This window comes from Stenella coeruleoalba, assembly GCF_951394435.1.
Source record: "Stenella coeruleoalba genome assembly, chromosome: 18".
NCBI classification, from domain to species: domain Eukaryota; kingdom Metazoa; phylum Chordata; class Mammalia; order Artiodactyla; family Delphinidae; genus Stenella; species Stenella coeruleoalba.
The window spans coordinates 39,838,642-39,855,555 of NC_137164.1; the positions used below are offsets into that span (position 1 = coordinate 39,838,642).

General features: G+C 36.1%; 1 pseudogene across 1 annotated transcript; it reads left to right on the forward strand.

Annotated features, from left to right (window-relative positions):
* Window positions 1-815: 815 nt before the first annotated feature.
* LOC307176760 (myb/SANT-like DNA-binding domain-containing protein 7) lies at window positions 816-2,061 on the forward strand (annotated as a pseudogene). Its single transcript has one exon. The product of its transcript is annotated as a myb/SANT-like DNA-binding domain-containing protein 7 (transcript).
* The last annotated feature ends 14,853 nt before the right edge of the window (window positions 2,062-16,914 follow it).

A 16,914-nucleotide genomic window follows, 5' to 3' on the forward strand; every position in this document is an offset into this window, starting at 1 on the left:
TATTGCTTACATGTAAATGTTCAGTCATGTCACTATATGTAAGTAGGAATTTTCAGCAGTTACTACACGCCTAGGATTTCTAGGCATCTTCATGTACTCAGCTATCCTGGCTTCCCGTTTTGCAGTGTGTTCTAATAGTAACGTTGATGGTTCAGAGGTGAAACTGATTTAATCCAAAATGTCAATATTACTATTTAAGATTAGCTTTTTATACAGAATTGGTATGTTTAATGCTACCCACCAATAATAGTTTGTTTCTTTGTACTGTCAGGACCCAATGTAGTATGATTTGTTTGAGAAAAGAGGTTATTATCTTACTTGCATTTATTTCAACTGCTCCATGCTTCAAAATCTAATCATTTTTCACACTTACTCAAAAAAAATTTTTTTTAATCCTAAACACTTCATATATCTATACAAACAAAGAGGAAAAGAAAATAAATCATTAGTAAGCAAGTGCAAAATAATCTATCACATACTAGAAATTCCAAGGACTATTCTCCAAAATATAGTATTAATAAATCTAGGGCCGGGCACTGTTGTGGTGCAGGGGCCACTCATTACTGCTACCGCCATCTCTGCCACCTCATGGCGGCCATCGGGGTTCACCTAGGCTGCACAACAGCCTGTGCAGCCATCTATAAGGGTGGCCGGGCTGATGTGGTTGCCAATGATGCAGGTGACAGAGTTACTCCAGCTGTTTTTGCTTACTCAGAAAATGAAGAGGTTGTTGGATTGGCAGCAAAACAAAGTAGAATAAGGAATATTTCAAATACAGCAATGAAAGTAAAGCAGATCCTTGGCAGAAGCCAGAAATGCAGTCCTTGGACCTGGCTTTTCAGCAATTAGCCCTGAGAGGGAAGAATCGTCTGGCTCCTGGAGATAGACCAGAGCACACAGAGCCTCCCCACAACTTCAGATCAGCACCTTGCTGCCAGGAGCCTCCTCCAGCTAGCCTTCCTTCGCAGTCCGCTATGACCACTTCCAATAGCAGTGCGGGCATCCGGTGGTCCAGACAGGAGACACAGACGCTTCTCTCCATACTAGGCAAGGCACAGTATATTCAGTGCCTCCAGACCATACATCACAATGCAGACATCTACCAGGCTGTGTCTAAGCAGATGCAGCAGGAAGGCTTCTGCTGCACTGAGCATCAGTGCCGCTCCAAGTTCAAAGTCCTGAAGGCATTATATTTAAAGGTCTATGTGGCCCACGACACAAGTATGGGTGATCCACCACACTGCCCCTTTTATAGATACGTTGGATCACCTTCTCGGAAATCAGATAGTGACTGACACAGGAAACTTAATGGAGGAGGCTGCTTGGGCCCAGCACTGTGATCAGAACTTGGTGGCCTCTGCCATCCCAGGGGAAGAGGGAACCAGCATTCTGGGAACAAAAAGGACTCAGGCAGCAAATCATCAGCCTATCTTGAAAACAGTTAAGGAATCAGATGAGGATTGTCAACTGAGGATCAGTGACCAGATGAGAGAAACCAGTGACCTTGAGGACTCCTGGGATGAATCCTTGGGTGCAGGGTGCTCTCAAGGAATCCCCAGCTAGAGTAGCTCCCACCACCTTTTCAGTGGTGCAGCTGCTCCCTGTCAGAGCAGCCCCATGACCAGACTGGGAGTGTCTGGTGAGCCCAGCCCCTGCACAAGCTCCGGCCGAAACATTCCCGGGGTGGCCTCAGCATGGCGGCCTCCAGTCTCCTCCTCCAGAGTTCCTTTTGTTTCTGGTGGGGGTGGGTCTTTGACCAGCGAGCCCCCTCCCAGGTGGGCAAGGTGAAGAAGGTGGTCAGTGGCCAGGACTATTGCAGCCAAGTTGGCAGAAAACAGGAGATTGGCACGAGAACTTTCAAAGTGGGAGGAAGAAAAATTGGACCGGCTGATTGCCATTGGCGAGGAGGCCAGTGCTCAGCAGGACCCTGCCAATGAGCTGTGCAGGGATGCTGCGGTCGCGGTTAGACACTCGGCCACAGCGGTAGAAGAGGCAACCGGTGCTTTTCAGATAGGGCTTGAAAAGTTTCTTCAGAGGTTAATTTCAAACACCAAAAGTTAGTTGATCACACAAGGCTGTATTTCCTTCTCTGGCAGGGCTCCTTCTGAGGTCCTTCTGAGGCCCGGGTCCAACAGCTGCTTTCTGGTACCCTGGCTCCTTTCTCGTGTCTTCAGAAAAAAAAAACAGTGGATGGACCATTAAGGTGCAGACAGGTAGGAATATACTTGCTTCTCCCAAGAGTCTCTACTAGTTGAAAGGCCTTTCAGAAACATGAGTGGTGGCCTGGTGCAATGGAAGTAGCCAAGTCCAGAGAGCTAGTTAGCCCTGGCTTCATCACTGATGCGCGACAATTTAGTTTACCTCTCAACACCAGTTTCCTCGGCTGTTAAAAGGGGGCAACCTGCCTACCTCACAGGGTTGTTGCGAGGATCAGATGGCTTAAATAGATGTGAAAGGATTTAAAAGTTTAAAAGCACTATACACATGGAAGTTATTAAAGCATATGACCCTGGCCGAGATCAGGCTAGGGTGAGGCACAAGATATAGGGTGAGCTGACAAGATATAGAATTAAGGTTGTATACCAAGACCTCATTGCTTGAATCTACTAGTTTACCTTGACTGCTTCCTGGAGTTTACAATCTTCATTTCTTTAAATCTCTCTTTAGCCCATTAGGCTAATATAGACACAACATGTATTAGTACATTTATCTCTTATATTTTCACTGCTTTGTCTGTGACATGCTCACTAGCAAACACTCAATAGTCAAACCATATTCCCCTCCATTTTACTAGTCCTTAGTCTCTTAACACTATGGATATAATTCAGAACTGACAGGGAGCCATAGTCGTGTGTTTGGTTCATGTTAATCTTTGATATAATAAGAAATTGGCTGTCTTATAAAATATTACATGTTAGTAAATTCTTTGCATTCCATATTTTTTAGATTCCTTGATTATGCATATATGATATATATGCATATATATATGCATATATGATATATGATTATGCATAATTATATATCTTTAGTTTTGGTTTACATTTTGACATCGTGGAAACAATTTGGATTATATAAGTTTCCCAAATGCTTTTAGCTAATTTTGTTTTTCTCTGTTAGCCTTTTTTCTGCCTAGTATGTTACAGAAGGCAAGCCCTAGAAAAGTCTTTTCTTCTAGGGAATTTTCCAAAGTCACTTTTTCTTACAAGATATAGACAGAAGTTCACCTCGTTAATGGCATATGATGGAATAGAACAGCTTTGGGAACAGTTGGGAGGTGTGGATAAGGATAAGTTACCTGCAATAGGTAACTCTTTGTAAGCACCAACCCTCCACAAATCCATTCCCTTTTCCCTCCAAAACACATACACTTCCTAGAGGAGGTATGATGGTGTTGAGCCATGCTTCCAAATTACTCTAGAAGGGAAGCCATTTACCAGCCATCGTTAACGTAACTTAAAGCTCTTAGTGGTTATTTAGTACTTTCAGAAAGTACAAAAAGGAGACTTGGAATTTAAAAAGCTTTCCTCTAATCAAGAGGCTGAAAAAATGTGCAGGCATGTTGGGAGAGGTTTTATTTTATATTTTGCCAACTTGATTGCTTACCTAAATGCTGGAAATACCAATGCTGGAGAAATGGTCCAAATCACAGTGGGAACATACTGGAAACAGGAATAGATGGCAAGCTTCTCTGATGAATGGGCAATTATGTTGAAGCAGCATGAGGTAGAACACACTGGAGTCTAGTCAGAACCCCCAGATTCTAATGCTGCCATAGTTCGTTACATTGAGCAAATCACTTGCCCTTTTTGTGCCTCAGTTTCTTTATCTCTAAAATGAGAGGTTCGTACTAGATGACTTTTCTTGTACCTTCCAGTTCTAAAAAATTAGATGAATAGCATAACAAAAGGCAAAATGAAATTCTGATTGCAATATTTCCAGTCACAGCAGTGTATTAATGTATGTGAATTACTGGTAACAATTGTGTTTTAAGGAAGCGTTCTATGGTATTAATATTTATGAATGTACTCGTGAACTTCTATAAGCACCACACCCAGACACAGATTCCTTTCTTTAAAGGAGCATATGCTTGAGGCACGGAAGTGGAGATATATATATATATATATATATATGTATATATATATATATATATATATATATTTTTTTTTTTTTTTTCTCAGTTGTTTTAGGACCTTACGTGGAGGGGTCCATGTCAGTTACAACTGGATAATGCTACTGTAGATAGGTAGACTTTCCAGAAAAACAGGAAAGGACTTGAACGAGTTAGGCCTGTACTATATTTATCTATTAATGGTAGCAAAGTACACAGGCAGGGATTTATTTGAGATAAGAGAAGTGCTAAAGAGCAGAAGTCAAGGTGAACTTTGGAGGTAGTAGCGTGCAGATCTAATGGGCAAGAGCAACTTTAAGGTTGGGAATAAAACTAAAGGGAAAAATCTTTAAAAAGTAAACAGGGGCTTCCCTGGTGGCGCAGTGGTTGAGAGTCCGCCTGCCGATGCAGGGGACACGGGTTCGTGCCCCGGTCCAGGAGGATCCCACATGCCACAGAGCGGCTAGGCCGGTGAGCCATGGCCGCTGAGCCTGCGCGTCCAGAGTCTGTGCTCCGCAACAGGAGAGGCCACAACAGTGAGAGGCCCACGTACCACAACAGTGAGAGGCCCACGTACCACAAAAAAATAAAAAAATAAAAAAGTAAACAGGCCAAATCTTGTGAAGAGGAGGGAAGTCATAATAAGGGGAGGCTGTAGAGAAACAGGCCCAGAAATCCTGTCTGAGCTCTAGGCCCAGCCATGACCCCCTGTCAGTCTACAGGCAGGTCACTTCACCATTCTGTACCTCAGGCCCCTCACTTATCCAGTGGGAGGCTATCCCAGCTACCACACAGGAGCTGTGTGAGGGCCCAGTGGACAGATGAATGTAAAGACAGATGTTTCCAGACATAGTGGGCTGTGTACTGGGCTCTGTACTGGGGGAAGAAGCCCTGTAGCACACGAGTGCTGGTGAGTGAGGGGCAGGGGCCTGCTGACTGCAAGGGACACTTCAGGAGGGGGGAGGAGGAGGAGGATGAAGACCATGGTACTGTGGTAGGAGTGATGATCTGCCTCCTGAAGCCCTCAACGTAAATGGTGCTGTGTATGCCAACCTCTCACCACCCTCTGTCTCTCTGTCTTGTAACTTAATCCTAGTATGGAAGAATAAAATTTTTATCTGTCCCTTAAAAAAAAAAAAAGAAAAGAAAAGAAATCTAGTTAAAGAAAAATTGTCCATGAATGAAAATATTCTGCTTCAATAGAGATAATCTAACTGGGAAAGAAGTAAGAAGAATTCTTGGCTGATTCACACAGATAACTTCAAATTCAGATAAGCTAGAGCTATACTAATCAGAGAAGGCTTTGTGTCTATGAGTTAGTACCATTGAGATCAGGTGAAAAATGTAAAGAGAATACAGGGGTGAGTATTAGGTTATCTCAGGTCAGTTCCCCTAGAAATGTAGATAAATTAGAAAATACAATGGAAAATAAGTAAGACAGGATTAGCACTATGTCTGCCAAATATTAAATGTATTATATCTCCACAAAATAATTTGAAAAGTAGGGTACTAGCATAAGATCAAATGATGAAACTGACTTGAAAACACTATAATAGTTCATATCATATTCAAGAATTACATGAAATAAAGAATTATTGATCAATAAAGAAGAGCTATTGAGTAAATGAGTTTGTGTATAAATATATGCATTATAATATAAATACACCCAAATTAAAACCAACTGTGTTACACAGGTCAATATTAGAAATGAATAAAAATTCAAAAAATAATAAAAACATTTTGAATAGTTAATTAAAAATGTGAAGGACAAGAGATGATGTCAGCAAGATGGTGGAAAAGGAAACCACAGACCCTCCTTTCTACCACGAGGGCACCAATTCCACAATATGTAGACCAATTTCCTTTGTGAGCAATCAAGATTCCAGTTAAAAGGTTCCTGCACCCCTGGTGAGTTTGAAGCCACATACACTGGCAGGAAAATCTGTGTACACTCTCACCATATTCCCTCCCTCTGGGACAGTGTGATATGATCAAGAGGATCAAGCTGCTTTCTGGGGAGGAAAAGAGAACATTGGGCAAAGTTCAAGGCTGACTTTTGATAGAGGGTGCTGCCTGAAGGACTGGTTTCTGTCTCTCACATCTCAGCACACTGATTGGCCCACCATACCCTAGATGTCTGGGGACCACTGAGAACAAAAGAGAGCTGGCCACATGCTGCTGCTGCAGAGCACCTGCACTACAGCAGAGGAAGGCTGAGACAGCTCAGAGGCCGCTCCCAGGAGGGAGAAAGAAAAGAGTGGAGCATGTGTCCAGTGTTTTGGCTTTTTGAGGAATGCCTGAGGAACCAGTTCCATGTAGCCTGACTTGGGGTGCTGAGGGGACCTGACATACTTTAATACCTGCAGGCCATTGAGACCAAAAGATGAGTTGAGCAGCATGCTCATTAAATGAGAAACACAGTAATTAATATTTTATATAATTCAATCTTAGACTTCTTTCTGCTCTTAGTAAGACTAGAAAGAAACATAAAAGAAGAACATAGTAGTTATCTTTGGATTAGGCACTTTAGATGCCTTTAAAAAATTGATTATTCTTTCAAGTAGTTTTCAAATGTTAGCAGACAAGCATATAATACATTCAAATAGTGAAACATTAAGATGAAATATAAGAAAAAATCATTTACAGTAGTTAAAATACTATACACTTAACATAATAGTGGAAGTTGTAAAACATATTTACAAATTCCTTGGCATAATGCCCATTACGAGATCATGTTTATGTCCCTTCTTATTGAATTTACTGACTTGTTTGTAACCAGTAGAAAGCAGCAGAACTTGTAATCTGTGACTTCCCAACATGCTCTTGGAATGCCTACTCTGGTGGAAGCAGCTATTATGTAAGAAGTCGGAACACCTTGAGATCCTCAGGCTGGGGAAGCCAAAGTTTGGCATGCAGATTCACAGCCCCAAAAGAGCTCTTAGCTGCCCCAGCCAAGTGGGGGAGCCACTTCGGATGTCTGCTGTCCCAGTCAACATCTCTGACTGCAACGATGTAAATGTCCTCAAGCTAGAATTGAGCCATTTGAGCCATTCATGAAACCTGGAGCAAAATAAAATGATTATTTGAATATGCTAAATTTGGGGGTAATTTGTCATACAGCAATAACACGGACAAAAATTTTCACATAGGTGGTAATGTATTTGGTCAATATATGTACAACAATATTAAAAGGGTTACAATATCCAAAGGTAATGGTGAATGATCTGATATTCATTACACTCAGATATTCAATCTTAATTTGTATTAATTAATGATAACCATTCCACAATATGTTTTGTTTTGTTTTGTTGTTGTGTGATTTTTTTAAGGACTTACAACTTATTAGAATTGTCCCAAATATAATATGTATTTTAAAATTAGACCTTCTTGTAAATTCCAGTTTACCAATTACTTTTGTTACCATTTTCAGAGAACCAGTTTCTCCTATGGAAATCTTTAATAGTTATTGTAAGGATTAAATAAAGTTATGTATATGAAGCACTTAGCAGTGTGACTACTCTATAGAAGATATATTCAATAAATAGTAATTATTAGTTATAATAATAATAAAATAATGCATATTCTCAGCACTGTGAATTATAAAGCTGAAAAACAATACTGATTCAGTTCATTATGTTTTAATAATATTTTCAAGTGATGCAGTAAGTGGCAACATTCTGGATAAGTAAATGAGTCATTTATTAATGCTTCTGTATAAAACTGATTTTTTTTTGGTTGCATTAAATAGTTGATCTATACTATTTTAAATTATTTTTCAAAACGATAAAATTTTGTTAAATTATATCCAGTTTTTCTTGTCTTCTTTTCACATGGAGAGTTTTCAGTTTGAACACTGCCATCAGTGATTCTCTAATGGGGTAGAAGAGCTTCAGTTAATGAAATGAAAGCAAAGAAAAATTACAGCAGATAACTACATGATAATCCTTTCAAATTTTAGTGTTTTTTAGCTATTCACTAGTTTTTACTTAAGAAATTTTATAAATAAACTTTTTAAAAAGTTTTTATTTTTACTTTTTTTATTTAAGCAGCTTTATAAATGAAGGTTTTCTTGTAATTTATTTTTCCTTTAACATAGATTAACTTTCCTGTAGACTGAAAAAATGCACAACCTAAAAGTTGAGAATTATATTTTGTTTGGTGGACAATCTGAGGCTTAAGCTCAGTACACAGGACTCTCAGATAGCTCTGAGAGACTGCTCCGAAGAGGTAAGAGGAAGAGCCAAGATATATAGGAGTTTTTGCAACAACGACAAGGTAGTCAGAACTTCAAAAGTTTACTGTTAATTAAAGAAAACCAGATATCTCAAGTTAATGGATTTAGCACTTTTCTTGGTGTGGGCTCAATTGAAATCATTCCTTTGATGTGCACCTTAACTATCTAGGCCCAGCATCCTGCTTTTCTCCATCCTGAATCCCCTCAGGGTGAATATTTTCAGGCAGCAGCATTGGCTGAGGGCTTGGCAACAGGCAGCCCATTTGTCGCCATCCTGAGTTCCCTCAGGGCTCGCGGTCCAGGGTGGCTGTAGTGTTTTGATGTCTGCAATATCCTTTGTTTACTGATATGGCAGATAACATTGTTTCATTCATATCTCTTAGAGGAGCATGGACTCCTTATTCCTAAGACACTTGGATCTAGATTTAGTCAGCAAACCAAATCCACATTATAAGTTATATATGTATTGTAATAAATCTCTATCAGCTGTTTTTAAAATGAATTATATATTTTTCAAATATATGTAATTTTTATTTTCAAATATCTAAATTTGTTCTTCTGCTTCTAAATTTAATGTGAGTAAACTTTATTTTTGTGATGCCTATTTATGTTTATCTACTTCAGAGTAAAATAATTCTGTTATGAAAATCTATTTCTATCATTTCTTTGCTATATATCTTTGGGTATTACATTAACCACTTTTTAACCAGTTTTCTCTATTTAAAATGAGTGTAGTAATATTTATTTTGTAAGATTGTGGTGAGTATGAAGATAATTAAGCTCTTTAAAATACTTAAGAACTGATAAATCATGTGAATACTTCAAAAGTGAGGTTTGATTAGTATTATAAATAAATAAATAAATATAAAGTTATATTCCTATATCATATATACTAGTGGATCTTTGGGATTAAAGCCCCATTTTTTTTTTTTTTTTTTTTTTTTTTTTTTTTTGGCCGCCCAGTGCAGCTTGTGGAATTTTAATTCCTAGGGATTGAATCTGGGCCCACAGCAGTGAAAGAGCACAATCCTAACCACTGGACTGCCAGGGAATTCCCTAAAGCCTCATTTTAATCTTACATATGTATATCCATGTGTACTCAACTATACTCATATATGTATATTAGATTACACAGATACTATTTGTACTGTATATAAAATATTATGTACGTATAATATCTATTATAAATATCCCTAATACTCTAATATCTACCTATTGATCTATCTATCCCATTCATGAAGCCCTAACCATTCTCATTTTATAATACAGTATTCACCAAAGTAGCCTTAACATTTCCTTCCCCTTGATCAAGCTTTAGACAAGCTTATTCCTATCTCTAAGCCTCTGAACTCACTCCTAGCCTCCACCCTTACAGAATTTACAGGACATAAACCCCAAGGCCTCTGACCTCCCTCTGCTTCTAGAATTTACTTTAGAAAATTGCAAATTCTTTCTTTTCCCTTTGAGATGTAAATATTTTCAAAAGCTTCTTGCACATTTTACAAGGCAGGGTTGTCTTTTTCAAGGACCTGGAAGCCATCCCTTTGAAATATAACCATCAAGGAAGACAGCACTCTTTTCTCTCAATTTTTGTGGAAGTGTAGGAGCCCAACTACAGACAACTTTCCCCAAATTGTGAAACTAGTTGAAGTCATGAAACTGTCATGAATTTACTAGACAGTTTGCTTTTCCTTTGGGTAAAGCCAATCAGCAAACACAGATGGCCTATGATCTGCACACCCTAGCTCTTAAAAACACATTTTTTGTTTTGACAGTATTGTTACTGAGTCCAAGCTGGTACTGCTCATCACAGGACAGATGAATAAATCTGGAGACAAGTTATTGGGGCAAGGAATAGTGAGTTTATTTGGAAAGCCAGCAAATCAAGATGATAGTGAACGATTGTCCCAAAGAACCGTCTTACCTGAGTTAGAATTCAGGCTTCTTTTATAGTAAAAAGAAGAGGTTATGGTTGGTTGTTGCAAACTTCTTGGTATCAGAATCCTTTTTTCTTGCAGCTGTCCATGTAGGTCATGTTATGATGTCCCTGTAATCCTCCAATAAGACAAATGTTATTCTCTGTTCTGCAACTTTTTATCTCCATATAAATGAAAAAGTGTTTTACCTTTAAAGGTCAGAGCCTTGAGAATGCGCTATCCTGTATATTTTAGGCTATAGGCAATATTCTTAACTAATAGCAAAAGCAATGGAATACAAAGGTTAAAGTAAGAGAAACAAATCCAATATGGAGTCAGATTTGTTCTTCCTTATTACAGTATCTTTTTAATGAAATAAAGAGAAAAAGAAAAATTGCATTCCTATGTCATATGTAGTATGGGATCTTTGGGAATAAGTCTCATTTTAATCTTATCAGCCTTTTGTTGGAAAATTATAATTGAATCAGTGTAATTACTTCTGATCTGCATTTCATAAAGTTATGGCCAATTTTATCAAGAAGTTATAGTAAAAATTATGATTGGTAAGACGGACATCATGTAGAATATATTGCTAACCATGAAATTAATGGCCATTCCCAAACACCTTATCTAAAAAAACAACCTTCAACCCAAAGGTTTGTCTCAATCAGAAAGTATCATGCTTGTTTATATATTCATCTTGCTGTTTGTTTACTATCTCCCTCATTGTCATGCAGATTCCCTGGAGGCAGGGACATTGTCTTGTTTGTTTACCATGGTATATCCAGGGCCAGGGCCCAGGGGAAAAATTAAGTAAATATGAATTAATGCATAAATTATTCATGAAATAGAATGATAAGCAATCAAGTATTTGGAAAGTTCTTTCTTATTTACTCTTTCTTTCTTAGATCCTATTTGATTCATTGCTTTCTTTCTTTTTAAGTCAATCTCACTTTTTCTGTGTGCACATAGCCTGAAATAGTTTCTGCAAAGTCCCTGAGTTTACATAATCTGAAATCAATCCATTTTCAAAGATAATTGACTGTCTCTCAGACCCAATCCCAAATTTCTAGAAGATAATCTGATTAATTTATTTTGGGTTAGCATTCATCCACTGACAAAGTATATGGCTAAGCAAGAAAAATCATGTGTCACCTACCTGATTATTGGGGATCTATCCCTATTTGATTGGAGAGTGTCTCAGCAGTATCTTTTATAATATATTTGATGATAAAGGATAGTCAGTACTATATTTGAGTTTAATGTGGTGGTCAAGAGATATTTGTTGATGACAAAATTAAAGTGGAAGTTTTAAAACATGGACTTTTTTTTTTTCATGCCCAGCTCATGGAGAATGAGGTCTATGCTCCTGCCCCTTGAATCTGGACCTTGTAAACAGTAGAATAAACCATTGGTGACACCAGGCCAATTTATGAGTTCAGACCTTAAGGAATTGGCATTTTCCTTGCCATGTTCTATGCTTAATTATTAATAGTATGTATATATATATATATATATATATATATATATATATATATAACAGAAGCTACCTGCATTTAATTCTGATTTATACTCTGATTTCACCATATTCAATTAAACAATTAATCACTTCTACTCTGTCTTGCTACAAATATTCATTTGAATTTAGTTGTTAGGTAAAGAAAAAATTAGACTTTTTTTCAATAAGGATCTCAAAAAATGCAAATAACAGTGATTTTCTCAGTTATGTTTGGGACATGCCCACTGGTAACAAAAGGTGCTTAGCTGTGATAGGGATTGAGTAGGATAATCAAATAGTCAGCTTAGAAACCCCATTAGGGGATTGTAGATAGAGAAGGAATTTTAGGCAATTTGGGAGACCACACTAAGATTAATGATCACTTGAGAAATTAATGGGAAAATCCTGAAACAACATAGGCTTGCTTGACTCATAAAGCAGAACAAGTCACTTAGCATCAAGGTCAGATTGGCTTGCTTAACAACAAAATCAAGCCAACTTGATTAACAACAAATCATGCAACAGAAGCATGAGACATGGCCCAAAACAGTAAAACAATGGTGGCATGAGACCTACATCCTGCTCAGTGAGCTCAGTAAGTTAATGACCCCCATAACATGCTCTTTGACCCCTAGGACATGCTTTTTGCACAATGCACTAAAAACAGTAAAATATTAGTGGAGAATAAGATCTACAACATGCCCAGTGGTGTCATCAAGTTAATGACCTCCAGGGCATGCTCTGTGCACATATAAAAACAATCATTTATGGAAAGGTGACATTTCAAAGTGAAAGACCCTCATTGCACTGAGACCTGAAATAATTTTTCCAAAGTGCCATGACAGTCCCAGCCTGACCATGTAGGGACAAAAAACCCAACCTGGAGGAGGAACTGATGATGAAAGCATGATGTCTACTCAAGAAAGACAAAGAAGGTCTTCTCCCCATCCCCTCTCTTCCTTTGATTATAAAAATGTAACCCACTAAGTATTTGGGGCAGTGCAATGTTTGCCTGCCTGCTTATAAGACTCACAAGTATCCTATTTTAATAAATCACTTCTTATCTATCACTTTGCCTCTAGCTGAATTCTTTCTGTGCTGAGACATAAAGGACCCGGCTCCTAGGAGCCCCCTGAAATGACACTTAATGGTTTCAGCTGTGTCTTTTACATAATGATTATTCTTAATGATTATTGATAAAGCAGGGTCCTTTAAATTATATCTTTAGCAAAGTTCTAAAAACAGAACAATTATTTAATGAATATTTATGGATTGACAGATTGATTAATTTTATAGGTATCTTGTGTAGTAGAAGTGAAGGTCAGCAATGCTTCAAACATGTGGAGCAAAAATGGAAAAGAAATCCAGCCTTGTTTAATAAAGGTAACTAAGGAAAACTGAGGAATAATGTTAAGCATTGGTGGGTGGAGGTGGGAGGAGCCTGGTGTATTAAATTGCTGCCATTATAGGTGAACAGCAAGAGGGAAACTATATCAGCTCTACCAGCAGAGCACAACAGCTGAAAAACTTGTCCCTTATAAGTCAAAGTGATTAATAATTATGTTATAAATTTATTACTTCCTACCAAATTGAATGATTCTGAATATATAATTAATATTTACAGAAAATATAATGAAATTGAATGTTTTATACTATTCCATTTCAAATTTTTGTCAGCGAAAGAGGGAGATTGTGTTGCTGTTTTGTAACAGTGTTTTCCACATTCACCTGCCTGCACAAGTTGGGCCCATTTTTAAACGGACATTTGCAAAACAACAATTCTCCACTTTTCACATATCTGTTTCCATGTCTCATAAATTGAATGGACAACAAGGTTGTGATACAGTCTTATTTACTTATTGTGATTGTCCTCTCTTTGTTGAGGTTGGTAAGAGTAAACACAACACTTAATGACTAGCAGCCATAATCAGAAATCAGCCTAAGTTTACAATTTTCCCAGTTCAGACTGTATGCTAATATAATGAGGCAAAAAACATTTTTCATTAGGATAGATACAATCTTCCCTATAAATAGAGATTTTTTCCCTTTTACTAAAATTAGAAATAACCAAAACAAAATTGAAGAAGCTGCGAATATTCCAGGGAAGAACTATAGAAGGAAAACTTTGTACAAGAAAATAAAACACCATAGTAATGGATTCTGACAGACTTTTTAAAAACTCTATTAAAAGGCAAATATAAAATTTAATTTTTATTCCAATACACAAAAAGCAAAAAGTATAAGATTGTATGCATAAAAAAGATCCCATTACACATTTTAATACCTTTTTTGAAAGAACATGAATTGATATTATATACTTCCTTGTTTTCATAAGTCTGTTTAAGTACAAGGTGGGTTCTGTGGACTTATGTCTAAAAAGACAATGTAAATTCATTATTTATGCAGGTGAAATAAATGGTAAAACATTTACATTAAAAATAAAACTTCACAATAATATCTTCTGAATAAATAGGCTCTGTGTAATAGTTTTAATCTTACTGTGTTAATATATATTTAAATCATATTTTGAGTCAGGTGATGCCTGAGATATAAGAAGGTTTGTAATAACATTGTAAATTTAAATGTTTCTGTATCAGGGATATTACAAACTTTGACCACATATTGACAATATAAAAGTGCTAGTGCTATGCCATACTAGTGCTATGGCTTTATGTAGAATTAAATTTATTGAATAGGTCAATCTTATTTTGTGATATTCAATTGGATATATTCATTTATTTTCTATTCATTTGTTTCTATTTTTGTTTTTTTATAACTTTTCTCCCCAAGAAATTGAGGTTTTATTTACAAATATTATAATAAGAATTCTGGAAATGTTTATTAGCTTTTAAAGAATTTACAAAGATATGGACAATAAGATTTGGACAATTTTGGATTTAATTGTGATTATTAAGGAAACCACCAAAGTGAATCATATTTATTTTATAATTGGCCAATAGATAAAGCAAAAGATGGTCTGAATATGACATGCTGTGACTTTAACACTGCATTTGACATAGTCATTCTTATAACCTGTTAGTATATATGGACTAATATAGTGTGAATGAAAGTGGATTTAAGTATCTTTTTGAAAAAGGGAAACAACATAATGTTCTTTTATAAAATAAAAGCCATCAAGGAAAAAGTCTTGAGCAAGATGCACAGAATTCTCTTTTTATCTAGATACTATTAAATGTGTATTACTAAATATTTGGAGGAAGTTATAGTAGGCAGGTTTTCATATTTTCCTGATAGCACAAACCAAAATGGGTTCTTAAGTAAAGGACTAAGTTAAAAATCATCTTTCCATGAAGGAATGATAAGTTAGAAAGACAGGAATTTGACTCTCACAAAGATACATTTAACGTCTTACAAGCTTAATTTTCAATAAAGACCCAGAAATATTTCATCAAAATATCTTGCGTGTTATATTGCTCTAAGGTATAAATATATGTACCTCAAAATAAAACACCAAAGAAAACAAAATAATAAATATGATCAAATTTGTTTGGGCAATGATTCAAACCATATATATATGAAGATTTGTAAGTCACATTGTGCTATAGAATATTTTATTTTTATTATGGTAAAAAACACATAATACAAAATTTACTGTCTTTACCATTTTTAAGTGTACTGTTCAGTAGTGCTAAGTATATTCATACTGTAGTGAAACAGATCACTATTTTTTCATCTTGCAAATTGAAACTCTATACACATTAAACAACCTTTTTCCCCCTCCCCCCACAGTCCCTGGTAACCACTATTCTACCTATTGTTTCTATGACTTTGATTACTTAGATACCCCTAAGTAATTAATAGTTTTGTATAAGTTCTGTTTTATAGAAGCCTGTGAATGCAGTACATCCCATGTGTATTTAATAATAGAACACTTTTCCCTGAAACACATCCAAAAATCACTTGTGGAACACAACCTTCTAGAACAGTATGTTGAGAAACACTCAGCTATTAATTTTAGAGCAAAACTAGTAACATTTCTACTACATTCTGCTATGTTCCTTTTTAGAAGAACACTTTAAGAGTAAAATGTACAAACTAGAGAAATGTTAAGGGGAGCTGGAGAGAATTATGAAGTAACTGAAATCAGTGTGCCATGAGAAGGGTAATTGATATTTCATTTGAAAAGAGAAGAATTGGGGGCCAGATTATAAAGTTATATCAATTATTTAAAACTATAAATTTTTTAGTAAGAAACTTAGTCTATATATAAATCCAGAGAAAATAATTATAGTGAGTCAGCAAGGCAGATTTCAAATTAATAAAAAGAAGTAGCAGGTTCTAAAATAATTTAGCTATCTTTTACCAGAAGTTTGAAGTAAAAGTTTGTATGACTTAATATAAGAAATATTGTAGAAGAGATTCCTAATCAGATATAAAGTTAGATTAAATGCCTGTTAAGTTTCCCTGAAGTTATTATACAAGATTATAGATCTTAAATTTAAAAAATAATACCAAGAATTATGCCATTTAGATAAAAAAATGATATGTATTGGATGATTTTTCCTTAAAAATATTTAGCTATTTTTTATTCATTAGTTTTCAACAACTTTTGCGAATATGATATACCTTAAGGTAATCTAAGTCACAATTTGTGCATCAAAAATTCTAAAAAATTATGTATTCCTTTTAATCTTTAGATACTTAACTGAGAATTATAAACACCTACCACTGTGAACTATCTCAAGATCTGCTCTCAGTGGCTTTAGTCAATGCTTATGCTGCTGTCCCCAGGTTTTCCCTAAACATATTAGAGTCAGCATAATCTGTTGATGACTAAATGTTTCCTTGGGAGCTTCAGGTTTCTGAATAAATTGGTTTTGGCAAGTGTTACTTGTAAGAGGTTCTTTGTGGACCCAAGAGTATATAGTAAAAAATACCGAGTGTTTCCTTTAGTGAAATCTGACTTTTGGGTAGCTTTCTGCTTACTTGCTATTTATGGTTTCTAAACGACACACAACCAGTAAATGTTCTTTGTCCCAGAAACCCTCCTTCTTATTTTTTTTCCTCTAAGAGGTAGGAACCATATCCTTTATAAGAAAGTATTAAAACTTTAAAAGTGATACTAAAAGTAAAAATAAAGTGTTTAGCAAAATCATCTCCTTATATTTGTACTTTTTATAAGTACATACTGTCTTCA